The sequence below is a fragment of the Lissotriton vulgaris genome, unplaced genomic scaffold (genome assembly GCF_964263255.1).
Source record: "Lissotriton vulgaris unplaced genomic scaffold, aLisVul1.2 SCAFFOLD_1673, whole genome shotgun sequence".
Taxonomy (NCBI): domain Eukaryota; kingdom Metazoa; phylum Chordata; class Amphibia; order Caudata; family Salamandridae; genus Lissotriton; species Lissotriton vulgaris.
Window position 1 is genome coordinate 377,129 of NW_028241535.1, and position 13,733 is coordinate 390,861.

General features: G+C 41.0%; 18 non-coding genes across 18 annotated transcripts; 6 read left to right on the top strand and 12 right to left on the bottom strand.

Moving 5' to 3' along the window:
* Nucleotides 1–884: 884 nt before the first annotated feature.
* On the bottom strand, nucleotides 885–956 carry TRNAT-UGU (transfer RNA threonine (anticodon UGU)). Its single transcript has one exon. It is a non-coding gene; the product is annotated as a tRNA-Thr (tRNA).
* A 589-nt stretch (nucleotides 957–1,545) lies between these two features.
* On the bottom strand, nucleotides 1,546–1,629 carry TRNAS-GCU (transfer RNA serine (anticodon GCU)). The gene has a single exon. It is a non-coding gene; the product is annotated as a tRNA-Ser (tRNA).
* A 289-nt stretch (nucleotides 1,630–1,918) lies between these two features.
* On the top strand, nucleotides 1,919–2,013 carry TRNAI-UAU (transfer RNA isoleucine (anticodon UAU)). Its single transcript has 2 exons — nucleotides 1,919–1,956; nucleotides 1,978–2,013. It is a non-coding gene; the product is annotated as a tRNA-Ile (tRNA).
* Nucleotides 2,014–3,181: 1,168 nt separating this feature from the next.
* On the bottom strand, nucleotides 3,182–3,253 carry TRNAT-UGU (transfer RNA threonine (anticodon UGU)). Its single transcript has one exon. It is a non-coding gene; the product is annotated as a tRNA-Thr (tRNA).
* Nucleotides 3,254–3,842: 589 nt separating this feature from the next.
* TRNAS-GCU (transfer RNA serine (anticodon GCU)) lies at nucleotides 3,843–3,924 on the bottom strand. Its single transcript has one exon. It is a non-coding gene; the product is annotated as a tRNA-Ser (tRNA).
* A 289-nt stretch (nucleotides 3,925–4,213) lies between these two features.
* On the top strand, nucleotides 4,214–4,308 carry TRNAI-UAU (transfer RNA isoleucine (anticodon UAU)). The gene is made up of 2 exons: nucleotides 4,214–4,251; nucleotides 4,273–4,308. It is a non-coding gene; the product is annotated as a tRNA-Ile (tRNA).
* A 1,170-nt stretch (nucleotides 4,309–5,478) lies between these two features.
* Nucleotides 5,479–5,550, bottom strand: TRNAT-UGU (transfer RNA threonine (anticodon UGU)). The gene has a single exon. It is a non-coding gene; the product is annotated as a tRNA-Thr (tRNA).
* Nucleotides 5,551–6,139: 589 nt separating this feature from the next.
* Nucleotides 6,140–6,221, bottom strand: TRNAS-GCU (transfer RNA serine (anticodon GCU)). The gene has a single exon. It is a non-coding gene; the product is annotated as a tRNA-Ser (tRNA).
* A 289-nt stretch (nucleotides 6,222–6,510) lies between these two features.
* On the top strand, nucleotides 6,511–6,605 carry TRNAI-UAU (transfer RNA isoleucine (anticodon UAU)). The gene is made up of 2 exons: nucleotides 6,511–6,548; nucleotides 6,570–6,605. It is a non-coding gene; the product is annotated as a tRNA-Ile (tRNA).
* Nucleotides 6,606–7,789: 1,184 nt separating this feature from the next.
* On the bottom strand, nucleotides 7,790–7,861 carry TRNAT-UGU (transfer RNA threonine (anticodon UGU)). The gene has a single exon. It is a non-coding gene; the product is annotated as a tRNA-Thr (tRNA).
* A 589-nt stretch (nucleotides 7,862–8,450) lies between these two features.
* Nucleotides 8,451–8,534, bottom strand: TRNAS-GCU (transfer RNA serine (anticodon GCU)). Its single transcript has one exon. It is a non-coding gene; the product is annotated as a tRNA-Ser (tRNA).
* A 289-nt stretch (nucleotides 8,535–8,823) lies between these two features.
* TRNAI-UAU (transfer RNA isoleucine (anticodon UAU)) lies at nucleotides 8,824–8,918 on the top strand. Its single transcript has 2 exons — nucleotides 8,824–8,861; nucleotides 8,883–8,918. It is a non-coding gene; the product is annotated as a tRNA-Ile (tRNA).
* Nucleotides 8,919–10,086: 1,168 nt separating this feature from the next.
* On the bottom strand, nucleotides 10,087–10,158 carry TRNAT-UGU (transfer RNA threonine (anticodon UGU)). The gene has a single exon. It is a non-coding gene; the product is annotated as a tRNA-Thr (tRNA).
* A 589-nt stretch (nucleotides 10,159–10,747) lies between these two features.
* TRNAS-GCU (transfer RNA serine (anticodon GCU)) lies at nucleotides 10,748–10,829 on the bottom strand. The gene has a single exon. It is a non-coding gene; the product is annotated as a tRNA-Ser (tRNA).
* Nucleotides 10,830–11,118: 289 nt separating this feature from the next.
* Nucleotides 11,119–11,213, top strand: TRNAI-UAU (transfer RNA isoleucine (anticodon UAU)). Its single transcript has 2 exons — nucleotides 11,119–11,156; nucleotides 11,178–11,213. It is a non-coding gene; the product is annotated as a tRNA-Ile (tRNA).
* A 1,170-nt stretch (nucleotides 11,214–12,383) lies between these two features.
* TRNAT-UGU (transfer RNA threonine (anticodon UGU)) lies at nucleotides 12,384–12,455 on the bottom strand. Its single transcript has one exon. It is a non-coding gene; the product is annotated as a tRNA-Thr (tRNA).
* A 589-nt stretch (nucleotides 12,456–13,044) lies between these two features.
* TRNAS-GCU (transfer RNA serine (anticodon GCU)) lies at nucleotides 13,045–13,126 on the bottom strand. The gene has a single exon. It is a non-coding gene; the product is annotated as a tRNA-Ser (tRNA).
* A 289-nt stretch (nucleotides 13,127–13,415) lies between these two features.
* TRNAI-UAU (transfer RNA isoleucine (anticodon UAU)) lies at nucleotides 13,416–13,510 on the top strand. Its single transcript has 2 exons — nucleotides 13,416–13,453; nucleotides 13,475–13,510. It is a non-coding gene; the product is annotated as a tRNA-Ile (tRNA).
* Nucleotides 13,511–13,733: the final 223 nt, after the last annotated feature.

The following is a 13,733-nucleotide window of genomic DNA, read 5'->3' on the forward strand; positions in this document are numbered from 1 at the left end:
CTACATACAATAAAATTTAACTCAAAGAAATATCAAAAGAAGAGCATCATCATATTAAAGTTTCTAGTCAACATAAGAGTTGCACCATAGCAGCTTATGGTGCTTTCTGCTCAGATTGTGCCTCCAATCCCACATTGACTTTTTTAGTTCTTTGCAATTTTAAAAAACAATTCCTGCTCAAAGCTAGCTTTTCAAAACCATTCAACCTATTACATTTATTTCTCTAACCTGTGAATGTGGTCCATGTTCTCTTTTCCTCATTCCCATCATGATACTCCCTTTCCAGAATCCAAGTTCACTTCTTTATCCAGCCCACCCATCCAAGGTCACCAAATCTATGAAGCAATTCTGCTTTTTCTCACATTCTCTCCATGTACAAGATACCTTGTATCAATTGAATGGACAGCAGGAGAGGTGAATATTTATGGTTAGTGGGGGTGGGGTTTTGAAGATTAACCTCATTTGACTAAGAGCCGGGGTATCTGGGAGAAAAAGTATTTTAAGGGGGATGAAGTTCATATCTCCTTGGTGAAATTTCTAGAGCCTTATTTCATCCTTTCTGTGGATGCAGACTCAGTCGGAACAGACGTCCTAGTCCTCGCTCTGCCTTTCAAAGGAACTTTAAATATGCATGGCTTATTTGGCTTTGCCCGGCGGGGCTTGCCCGGCGGGGCTTGCCCGGCGGGGTGAGAATGGCGTTTGTCAGGCGTTCGTCAGGCGATCGGAAGGGGTGAGGCAATAGTTTATGGTTCAATGGTTTTCATGAAGTCTTCTTGATAAGATGAAAGATGGAAAGGGAAGCTTGTCAATAAGCAAACTTAAGACAAGGTGTGACTCCTAGAAAGAATGACTTGAAAACAACATACAGAAACACACATATAAAAAGGCCCTGATGAGGCTTGAACTCATGACCCCTGGTTTACAAGACCAGTGCTCTGCCACTGAGCTACAAGGATGGTCTGCCTGCAGTTTGTAAATCGCAACATGTATTCTTACTGCGGTATGAAGATATCTATGATTTTGAGACTCTGTATGGAAATGCAGTTGCATTTGAATGTCTACATGCGTGCACAAATCGAAGAGCATGCTTAAGACACTTTTCTTGAAAGTAGGAAAAACTCCATTTTGATTTGAGAACATAAGAGTATTCACATTTATGACCATACTGAAAGCTCTAGTGAGTATGTCCGCAATCAGTGACAGATAGAGAACTCACTTATTAGAAGTGATCTGTCTCTGTGGGGCAGACAAATGTAAACACTCATACACTTGAGACGGCTGAAACTTTAGGAGTAAGAAATGCTTTCTTATCAGTCTATCTATCCAAACTGGTTGGAAGGCCAGGAGTGAGGAATAGGCAATCCTCTGGACACTTCATGAAAGATCTAATTTCAATTAAGCACAAAATACTTCCCTTTATTTGACATAAATGCCATAATGGAATAGTCAGTTGGGCCCTTCTAGTGGATTATGGCAGTGTCTTGAAAGAGAGTGTAATTGTACTACGAGACATGCTCACCTTCAAAAGAGTGTCTGATGGCTTTCCGACGAAGGTGGGATTCGAACCCACGCGTGCAGAGCACAATGTGGATTAGCAGTCCATCGCCTTAACCACTCGGCCACCTCGTATGCCTTGGGGGCCTATATTTCATTTTTGGTGAAATTCTAACTATGTGCTAATTAAAAATAAGCATAAGTTTATCCTAGACTGTGTCAGAACGGCAAATGTATGGGGTGTTCAATAGACAGAGCACACGATATAGCAGAATTATCAAATCTATTCCATTTGGACTGTATTTTTAATTGTCATGATAACATGCTAGCATGTGAGTCGATCTTGCACAGTGAATAATGGAGCAGTGCAGTATCTACTTGGTTAGCACTAGATGGCTCAAATGGAGAGAAATGAAAACAGTGAGCTCCAGTGGCGCAATCGGTTAGCGCGCGGTACTTATACAGCAGTACTTGCACTGAGCCATGCCGAGGTTGTGAGTTCGAGCCTCACCTGGAGCAGTTGATTGGTTTTCATAAACCATTTCACTAAAAGTAAAGATTAGACTCAGAATAAAGACGGCTCTTGCTAGAGAGTCTTAACTTCTTTTCAGGATCTGCGTGTCCGACTCCTCCAGGTGCCAAATATCACATATCCTATGCGATGCTCCTTATAAACATTCAATGATGTACCATCTTGCATAGCATGCAAACACCACATCAGTGCATTTAAAAATACTTTTGTAGAATAATAAATATGATGAATACATTGTTGTCACGGGATAACCATAAACTGAGGAGCTGCAATCAGTGCTGTCAGCTACATACAATAAAATTTAACTCAAAGAAATATCAAAAGAAGAGCATCATCATATTAAAGTTTCTAGTCAACAAAAGAGTTGCACCATAGCAGCTTATGGTGCTTTCTGCTCAGATTGTGCCTCCAATCCCACATTGACTTTTTTAGTTCTTTGCAATTTTAAAAAACAATTCCTGCTCAAAGCTAGCTTTTCAAAACCATTCAACCTATTACATTTATTTCTCTAACCTGTGAATGTGGTCCATGTTCTCTTTTCCTCATTCCCATCATGATACTCCCTTTCCGGAAACCAAGTTCACTTCTTTATCCAGCCCACCCATCCAAGGTCACCAAATCTATGAAGCAATTCTGCTTTTTCTCACATTCTCTCCATGTACAAGATACCTTGTATCAATTGAATGGACAGCAGGAGAGGTGAATATTTATGGTTAGTGGGGGTGGGGTTTTGAAGATTAACCTCATTTGACTAAGAGCCGGGGTATCTGGGAGAAAAAGTATTTTAAGGGGGATGAAGTTCATATCTCCTTGGTGAAATTTCTAGAGCCTTATTTCATCCTTTCTGTGGATGCAGACTCAGTCGGAACAGACGTCCTAGTCCTCGCTCTGCCTTTCAAAGGAACTTTAAATATGCATGGCTTATTTGGCTTTGCCCGGCAGGGCTTGCCCGGCGGGGTGAGAATGGCGTTTGTCAGACGTTCGTCAGGCGATCGGAAGGGGTGAGGCAATAGTTTATGGTTCAATGGTTTTCATGAAGTCTTCTTGATAAGATGAAAGATGGAAAGGGAAGCTTGTCAATAAGCAAACTTAAGACAAGGTGTGACTCCTAGAAAGAATGACTTGAAAACAACATACAGAAACACACATATAAAAAGGCCCTGATGAGGCTTGAACTCATGACCCCTGGTTTACAAGACCAGTGCTCTGCCACTGTGCTACAAGGCCAGTCTGCCTGCAGTTTGTAAATCGCAACATGTATTCTTACTGCGGTATGAAGATATCTATGATTTTGAGACTCTGTATGGAAATGCAGTTGCATTTGAATGTCTACATGCGTGCACAAATCGAAGAGCATGCTTAAGACACTTTTCTTGAAAATAGGAAAAACTCCATTTTGATTTGAGAACATAAGAGTATTCACATTTATGACCATACTGAAAGCTCTAGTGAGTATGTCCGCAATCAGTGACAGATAGAGAACTCACTTATTAGAAGTGATCTGTCTCTGTGGGGCAGACAAATGTAAACACTCATACACTTGAGACGTCTGAAACTTTAGGAGTAAGAAATGCTTTCTTATCAGTCTATCTATCCAAACTGGTTGGAAGGCCAGGAGTGAGGAATAGGCAATCCTCTGGACACTTCATGAAAGATCTAATTTCAATTAAGCACAAAATACTTCCCTTTATTTGACATAAATGCCATAATGGAATAGTCAGTTGGGCCCTTCTAGTGGATTATGGCAGTGTCTTGAAAGAGAGTGTAATTGTACTACAAGACATGCTCACCTTCAAAAGAGTGTCTGATGGCTTTCCGACGAAGGTGGGATTCGAACCCACGCGTGCAGAGCACAATGGATTAGCAGTCCATCGCCTTAACCACTCGGCCACCTCGTCTGCCTTAGGAGCCTATATTTCATTTTTGGTGAAATTCTAACTATGTGCTAATTAAAAATAAGCATAAGTTTATCCTAGACTGTGTCAGAACGGCAAATGTATGGGGTGTTCAATAGACAGAGCACACGATATAGCAGAATTATCAAATCTATTCCATTTGGACTGTATTTTTAATAGTCATGATAACATGCTAGCATGTGAGTCGATCTTGCACAGTGAATAATGGAGCAGTGCAGTATCTACTTGGTTAGCACTAGATGGCTCAAATGGGGAGAAATGAAAACAGTGAGCTCCAGTGGCGCAATCGGTTAGCGCGCGGTACTTATACAGCAGTACTTGCACTGAGCCATGCCGAGGTTGTGAGTTCGAGCCTCACCTGGAGCAGTTGATTGGTTTTCATAAACCATTTCACTAAAAGTAAAGATTAGACTCAGAATAAAGACGGCTCTTGCTATAGAGTCTTAACTTCTTTTCAGGATCTGCGTGTCCGACTCCTCCAGGTGCCAAATATCACATATCCTATGCGATGCTCCTTATAAACATTCAATGATGTACCATCTTGCATAGCATGCAAACACCACATCAGTGCATTTAAAAATACTTTTGTAGAATAATAAATATGATGAATACATTGTTGTCACGGGATAACCATAAACTGAGGAGCTGCAAACAGTGCTGTGTCAGCTACATACAATAAAATTTAACTCAAAGAAATATCAAAAGAAGAGCATCATCATATTAAAGTTTCTAGTCAACATAAGAGTTGCACCATAGCAGCTTATGGTGCTTTCTGCTCAGATTGTGCCTCCAATCCCACATTGACTTTTTTAGTTCTTTGCAATTTTAAAAAACAATTCCTGCTCAAAGCTAGCTTTTCAAAACCATTCAACCTATTACATTTATTTCTCTAACCTGTGAATGTGGTCCATGTTCTCTTTTCCTCATTCCCATCATGATACTCCCTTTCCGGAAACCAAGTTCACTTCTTTATCCAGCCCACCCATCCAAGGTCACCAAATCTATGAAGCAATTCTGCTTTTTCTCACATTCTCTCCATGTACAAGATACCTTGTATCAATTGAATGGACAGCAGGAGAGGTGAATATTTATGGTTAGTGGGGGTGGGGTTTTGAAGATTAACCTCATTTGACTAAGAGCCGGGGTATCTGGGAGAAAAAGTATTTTAAGGGGGATGAAGTTCATATCTCCTTGGTGAAATTTCTAGAGCCTTATTTCATCCTTTCTGTGGATGCAGACTCAGTCGGAACAGACGTCCTAGTCCTCGCTCTGCCTTTCAAAGGAACTTTAAATATGCATGGCTTATTTGGCTTTGCCCGGCGGGGCTTGCCCGGCGGGGTGAGAATGGCGTTTGTCAGGCGTTCGTCAGGCGATCGGAAGGGGTGAGGCAATAGTTTATGGTTCAATGGTTTTCATGAAGTCTTCTTGATAAGATGAAAGATGGAAAGGGAAGCTTGTCAATAAGCAAACTTAAGACAAGGTGTGACTCCTAGAAAGAATGACTTAAAAACAACATACAGAAACACACATATAAAAAGACCCTGATGAGGCTTGAACTCATGACCCCTGGTTTACAAGACCAGTGCTCTGCCACTGAGCTACAAGGCCGGTCTGCCTGCAGTTTGTAAATCGCAACATGTATTCTTACTGCGGTATGAAGATATCTATGATTTTGAGACTCTGTATGGAAATGCAGTTGCATTTGAATGTCTACATGCGTGCACAAATCGAAGAGCATGCTTAAGACACTTTTCTTGAAAGTAGGAAAAACTCCATTTTGATTTGAGAACATAAGAGTATTCACATTTATGACCATACTGAAAGCTCTAGTGAGTATGTCCGCAATCAGTGACAGATAGAGAACTCACTTATTAGAAGTGATCTGTCTCTGTGGGGCAGACAAATGTAAACACTCATACACTTGAGACGGCTGAAACTTTAGGAGTAAGAAATGCTTTCTTATCAGTCTATCTATCCAAACTGGTTGGAAGGCCAGGAGTGAGGAATAGGCAATCCTCTGGACACTTCATGAAAGATCTAATTTCAATTAAGCACAAAATACTTCCCTTTATTTGACATAAATGCCATAATGGAATAGTCAGTTGGGCCCTTCTAGTGGATTATGGCAGTGTCTTGAAAGAGAGTGTAATTGTACTACGAGACATGCTCACCTTCAAAAGAGTGTCTGATGGCTTTCCGACGAAGGTGGGATTCGAACCCACGCGTGCAGAGCACAATGGATTAGCAGTCCATCGCCTTAACCACTCGGCCACCTCGTCTGCCTTAGGGGCCTATATTTCATTTTTGGTGAAATTTTAACTATGTGCTAATTAAAAATAAGCATAAGTTTATCCTAGACTGTGTCAGAACGGCAAATGTATGGGGTGTTCAATAGACAGAGCACACGATATAGCAGAATTATCAAATCTATTCCATTTGGACTGTATTTTTATTGGTCATGATAACATGCTAGCATGTGAGTCGATCTTGCACAGTGAATAATGGAGCAGTGCAGTATCTACTTGGTTAGCACTAGATGGCTCAAATGGGGAGAAGTGAAAACAGTGAGCTCCAGTGGCGCAATCGGTTAGCGCGCGGTACTTATACAGCAGTACTTGCACTGAGCCATGCCGAGGTTGTGAGTTCGAGCCTCACCTGGAGCAGTTGATTGGTTTTCATAAACCATTTCACTAAAAGTAAAGATTAGACTCAGAATAAAGACGGCTCTTGCTAGAGAGTCTTAACTTCTTTTCAGGATCTGCGTGTCCGACTCCTCCAGGTGCCAAATATCACATATCCTATGCGATGCTCCTTATAAACATTCAATGATGTACCATCTTGCATAGCATGCAAACACCACATCAGTGCATTTAAAAATACTTTTGTAGAATAATAAATATGATGAATACATTGTTGTCACGGGATAACCATAAACTGAGGAGCTGCAAACAGTGCTGTGTCAGCTACATACAATAAAATTTAACTCAAAGAAATATCAAAAGAAGAGCATCATCATATTAAAGTTTCTAGTCAACATAAGAGTTGCACCATAGCAGCTTATGGTGCTTTCTGCTCAGATTGTGCCTCCAATCCCACATTGACTTTTTTAGTTCTTTGCAATTTTAAAAAACAATTCCTGCTCAAAGCTAGCTTTTCAAAACCATTCAACCTATTACATTTATTTCTCTAACCTGTGAATGTGGTCCATGTTCTCTTTTCCTCATTCCCATCATGATACTCCCTTTCCAGAATCCAAGTTCACTTCTTTATCCAGCCCACCCATCCAAGGTCACCAAATCTATGAAGCAATTCTGCTTTTTCTCACATTCTCTCCATGTACAAGATACCTTGTATCAATTGAATGGACAGCAGGAGAGGTGAATATTTATGGTTAGTGGGGGTGGGGTTTTGAAGATTAACCTCATTTGACTAAGAGCCGGGGTATCTGGGAGAAAAAGTATTTTAAGGGGGATGAAGTTCATATCTCCTTGGTGAAATTTCTAGAGCCTTATTTCATCCTTTCTGTGGATGCAGACTCAGTCGGAACAGACGTCCTAGTCCTCGCTCTGCCTTTCAAAGGAACTTTAAATATGCATGGCTTATTTGGCTTTGCCCGGCGGGGCTTGCCCGGCGGGGCTTGCCCGGCGGGGTGAGAATGGCGTTTGTCAGGCGTTCGTCAGGCGATCGGAAGGGGTGAGGCAATAGTTTATGGTTCAATGGTTTTCATGAAGTCTTCTTGATAAGATGAAAGATGGAAAGGGAAGCTTGTCAATAAGCAAACTTAAGACAAGGTGTGACTCCTAGAAAGAATGACTTGAAAACAACATACAGAAACACACATATAAAAAGGCCCTGATGAGGCTTGAACTCATGACCCCTGGTTTACAAGACCAGTGCTCTGCCACTGAGCTACAAGGATGGTCTGCCTGCAGTTTGTAAATCGCAACATGTATTCTTACTGCGGTATGAAGATATCTATGATTTTGAGACTCTGTATGGAAATGCAGTTGCATTTGAATGTCTACATGCGTGCACAAATCGAAGAGCATGCTTAAGACACTTTTCTTGAAAGTAGGAAAAACTCCATTTTGATTTGAGAACATAAGAGTATTCACATTTATGACCATACTGAAAGCTCTAGTGAGTATGTCCGCAATCAGTGACAGATAGAGAACTCACTTATTAGAAGTGATCTGTCTCTGTGGGGCAGACAAATGTAAACACTCATACACTTGAGACGGCTGAAACTTTAGGAGTAAGAAATGCTTTCTTATCAGTCTATCTATCCAAACTGGTTGGAAGGCCAGGAGTGAGGAATAGGCAATCCTCTGGACACTTCATGAAAGATCTAATTTCAATTAAGCACAAAATACTTCCCTTTATTTGACATAAATGCCATAATGGAATAGTCAGTTGGGCCCTTCTAGTGGATTATGGCAGTGTCTTGAAAGAGAGTGTAATTGTACTACGAGACATGCTCACCTTCAAAAGAGTGTCTGATGGCTTTCCGACGAAGGTGGGATTCGAACCCACGCGTGCAGAGCACAATGTGGATTAGCAGTCCATCGCCTTAACCACTCGGCCACCTCGTATGCCTTGGGGGCCTATATTTCATTTTTGGTGAAATTCTAACTATGTGCTAATTAAAAATAAGCATAAGTTTATCCTAGACTGTGTCAGAACGGCAAATGTATGGGGTGTTCAATAGACAGAGCACACGATATAGCAGAATTATCAAATCTATTCCATTTGGACTGTATTTTTAATTGTCATGATAACATGCTAGCATGTGAGTCGATCTTGCACAGTGAATAATGGAGCAGTGCAGTATCTACTTGGTTAGCACTAGATGGCTCAAATGGAGAGAAATGAAAACAGTGAGCTCCAGTGGCGCAATCGGTTAGCGCGCGGTACTTATACAGCAGTACTTGCACTGAGCCATGCCGAGGTTGTGAGTTCGAGCCTCACCTGGAGCAGTTGATTGGTTTTCATAAACCATTTCACTAAAAGTAAAGATTAGACTCAGAATAAAGACGGCTCTTGCTAGAGAGTCTTAACTTCTTTTCAGGATCTGCGTGTCCGACTCCTCCAGGTGCCAAATATCACATATCCTATGCGATGCTCCTTATAAACATTCAATGATGTACCATCTTGCATAGCATGCAAACACCACATCAGTGCATTTAAAAATACTTTTGTAGAATAATAAATATGATGAATACATTGTTGTCACGGGATAACCATAAACTGAGGAGCTGAAATCAGTGCTGTCAGCTACATACAATAAAATTTAACTCAAAGAAATATCAAAAGAAGAGCATCATCATATTAAAGTTTCTAGTCAACAAAAGAGTTGCACCATAGCAGCTTATGGTGCTTTCTGCTCAGATTGTGCCTCCAATCCCACATTGACTTTTTTAGTTCTTTGCAATTTTAAAAAACAATTCCTGCTCAAAGCTAGCTTTTCAAAACCATTCAACCTATTACATTTATTTCTCTAACCTGTGAATGTGGTCCATGTTCTCTTTTCCTCATTCCCATCATGATACTCCCTTTCCGGAAACCAAGTTCACTTCTTTATCCAGCCCACCCATCCAAGGTCACCAAATCTATGAAGCAATTCTGCTTTTTCTCACATTCTCTCCATGTACAAGATACCTTGTATCAATTGAATGGACAGCAGGAGAGGTGAATATTTATGGTTAGTGGGGGTGGGGTTTTGAAGATTAACCTCATTTGACTAAGAGCCGGGGTATCTGGGAGAAAAAGTATTTTAAGGGGGATGAAGTTCATATCTCCTTGGTGAAATTTCTAGAGCCTTATTTCATCCTTTCTGTGGATGCAGACTCAGTCGGAACAGACGTCCTAGTCCTCGCTCTGCCTTTCAAAGGAACTTTAAATATGCATGGCTTATTTGGCTTTGCCCGGCAGGGCTTGCCCGGCGGGGTGAGAATGGCGTTTGTCAGACGTTCGTCAGGCGATCGGAAGGGGTGAGGCAATAGTTTATGGTTCAATGGTTTTCATGAAGTCTTCTTGATAAGATGAAAGATGGAAAGGGAAGCTTGTCAATAAGCAAACTTAAGACAAGGTGTGACTCCTAGAAAGAATGACTTGAAAACAACATACAGAAACACACATATAAAAAGGCCCTGATGAGGCTTGAACTCATGACCCCTGGTTTACAAGACCAGTGCTCTGCCACTGTGCTACAAGGCCAGTCTGCCTGCAGTTTGTAAATCGCAACATGTATTCTTACTGCGGTATGAAGATATCTATGATTTTGAGACTCTGTATGGAAATGCAGTTGCATTTGAATGTCTACATGCGTGCACAAATCGAAGAGCATGCTTAAGACACTTTTCTTGAAAATAGGAAAAACTCCATTTTGATTTGAGAACATAAGAGTATTCACATTTATGACCATACTGAAAGCTCTAGTGAGTATGTCCGCAATCAGTGACAGATAGAGAACTCACTTATTAGAAGTGATCTGTCTCTGTGGGGCAGACAAATGTAAACACTCATACACTTGAGACGTCTGAAACTTTAGGAGTAAGAAATGCTTTCTTATCAGTCTATCTATCCAAACTGGTTGGAAGGCCAGGAGTGAGGAATAGGCAATCCTCTGGACACTTCATGAAAGATCTAATTTCAATTAAGCACAAAATACTTCCCTTTATTTGACATAAATGCCATAATGGAATAGTCAGTTGGGCCCTTCTAGTGGATTATGGCAGTGTCTTGAAAGAGAGTGTAATTGTACTACAAGACATGCTCACCTTCAAAAGAGTGTCTGATGGCTTTCCGACGAAGGTGGGATTCGAACCCACGCGTGCAGAGCACAATGGATTAGCAGTCCATCGCCTTAACCACTCGGCCACCTCGTCTGCCTTAGGAGCCTATATTTCATTTTTGGTGAAATTCTAACTATGTGCTAATTAAAAATAAGCATAAGTTTATCCTAGACTGTGTCAGAACGGCAAATGTATGGGGTGTTCAATAGACAGAGCACACGATATAGCAGAATTATCAAATCTATTCCATTTGGACTGTATTTTTAATAGTCATGATAACATGCTAGCATGTGAGTCGATCTTGCACAGTGAATAATGGAGCAGTGCAGTATCTACTTGGTTAGCACTAGATGGCTCAAATGGGGAGAAATGAAAACAGTGAGCTCCAGTGGTGCAATCGGTTAGCGCGCGGTACTTATACAGCAGTACTTGCACTGAGCCATGCCGAGGTTGTGAGTTCGAGCCTCACCTGGAGCAGTTGATTGGTTTTCATAAACCATTTCACTAAAAGTAAAGATTAGACTCAGAATAAAGACGGCTCTTGCTATAGAGTCTTAACTTCTTTTCAGGATCTGCGTGTCCGACTCCTCCAGGTGCCAAATATCACATATCCTATGCGATGCTCCTTATAAACATTCAATGATGTACCATCTTGCATAGCATGCAAACACCACATCAGTGCATTTAAAAATACTTTTGTAGAATAATAAATATGATGAATACATTGTTGTCACGGGATAACCATAAACTGAGGAGCTGCAAACAGTGCTGTGTCAGCTACATACAATAAAATTTAACTCAAAGAAATATCAAAAGAAGAGCATCATCATATTAAAGTTTCTAGTCAACATAAGAGTTGCACCATAGCAGCTTATGGTGCTTTCTGCTCAGATTGTGCCTCCAATCCCACATTGACTTTTTTAGTTCTTTGCAATTTTAAAAAACAATTCCTGCTCAAAGCTAGCTTTTCAAAACCATTCAACCTATTACATTTATTTCTCTAACCTGTGAATGTGGTCCATGTTCTCTTTTCCTCATTCCCATCATGATACTCCCTTTCCGGAAACCAAGTTCACTTCTTTATCCAGCCCACCCATCCAAGGTCACCAAATCTATGAAGCAATTCTGCTTTTTCTCACATTCTCTCCATGTACAAGATACCTTGTATCAATTGAATGGACAGCAGGAGAGGTGAATATTTATGGTTAGTGGGGGTGGGGTTTTGAAGATTAACCTCATTTGACTAAGAGCCGGGGTATCTGGGAGAAAAAGTATTTTAAGGGGGATGAAGTTCATATCTCCTTGGTGAAATTTCTAGAGCCTTATTTCATCCTTTCTGTGGATGCAGACTCAGTCGGAACAGACGTCCTAGTCCTCGCTCTGCCTTTCAAAGGAACTTTAAATATGCATGGCTTATTTGGCTTTGCCCGGCGGGGCTTGCCCGGCGGGGTGAGAATGGCGTTTGTCAGGCGTTCGTCAGGCGATCGGAAGGGGTGAGGCAATAGTTTATGGTTCAATGGTTTTCATGAAGTCTTCTTGATAAGATGAAAGATGGAAAGGGAAGCTTGTCAATAAGCAAACTTAAGACAAGGTGTGACTCCTAGAAAGAATGACTTAAAAACAACATACAGAAACACACATATAAAAAGACCCTGATGAGGCTTGAACTCATGACCCCTGGTTTACAAGACCAGTGCTCTGCCACTGAGCTACAAGGCCGGTCTGCCTGCAGTTTGTAAATCGCAACATGTATTCTTACTGCGGTATGAAGATATCTATGATTTTGAGACTCTGTATGGAAATGCAGTTGCATTTGAATGTCTACATGCGTGCACAAATCGAAGAGCATGCTTAAGACACTTTTCTTGAAAGTAGGAAAAACTCCATTTTGATTTGAGAACATAAGAGTATTCACATTTATGACCATACTGAAAGCTCTAGTGAGTATGTCCGCAATCAGTGACAGATAGAGAACTCACTTATTAGAAGTGATCTGTCTCTGTGGGGCAGACAAATGTAAACACTCATACACTTGAGACGGCTGAAACTTTAGGAGTAAGAAATGCTTTCTTATCAGTCTATCTATCCAAACTGGTTGGAAGGCCAGGAGTGAGGAATAGGCAATCCTCTGGACACTTCATGAAAGATCTAATTTCAATTAAGCACAAAATACTTCCCTTTATTTGACATAAATGCCATAATGGAATAGTCAGTTGGGCCCTTCTAGTGGATTATGGCAGTGTCTTGAAAGAGAGTGTAATTGTACTACGAGACATGCTCACCTTCAAAAGAGTGTCTGATGGCTTTCCGACGAAGGTGGGATTCGAACCCACGCGTGCAGAGCACAATGGATTAGCAGTCCATCGCCTTAACCACTCGGCCACCTCGTCTGCCTTAGGGGCCTATATTTCATTTTTGGTGAAATTTTAACTATGTGCTAATTAAAAATAAGCATAAGTTTATCCTAGACTGTGTCAGAACGGCAAATGTATGGGGTGTTCAATAGACAGAGCACACGATATAGCAGAATTATCAAATCTATTCCATTTGGACTGTATTTTTATTGGTCATGATAACATGCTAGCATGTGAGTCGATCTTGCACAGTGAATAATGGAGCAGTGCAGTATCTACTTGGTTAGCACTAGATGGCTCAAATGGGGAGAAGTGAAAACAGTGAGCTCCAGTGGCGCAATCGGTTAGCGCGCGGTACTTATACAGCAGTACTTGCACTGAGCCATGCCGAGGTTGTGAGTTCGAGCCTCACCTGGAGCAGTTGATTGGTTTTCATAAACCATTTCACTAAAAGTAAAGATTAGACTCAGAATAAAGACGGCTCTTGCTAGAGAGTCTTAACTTCTTTTCAGGATCTGCGTGTCCGACTCCTCCAGGTGCCAAATATCACATATCCTATGCGATGCTCCTTATAAACATTCAATGATGTACCATCTTGCATAGCATGCAAACACCACATCAGTGCATTTAAAAATACTTTTGT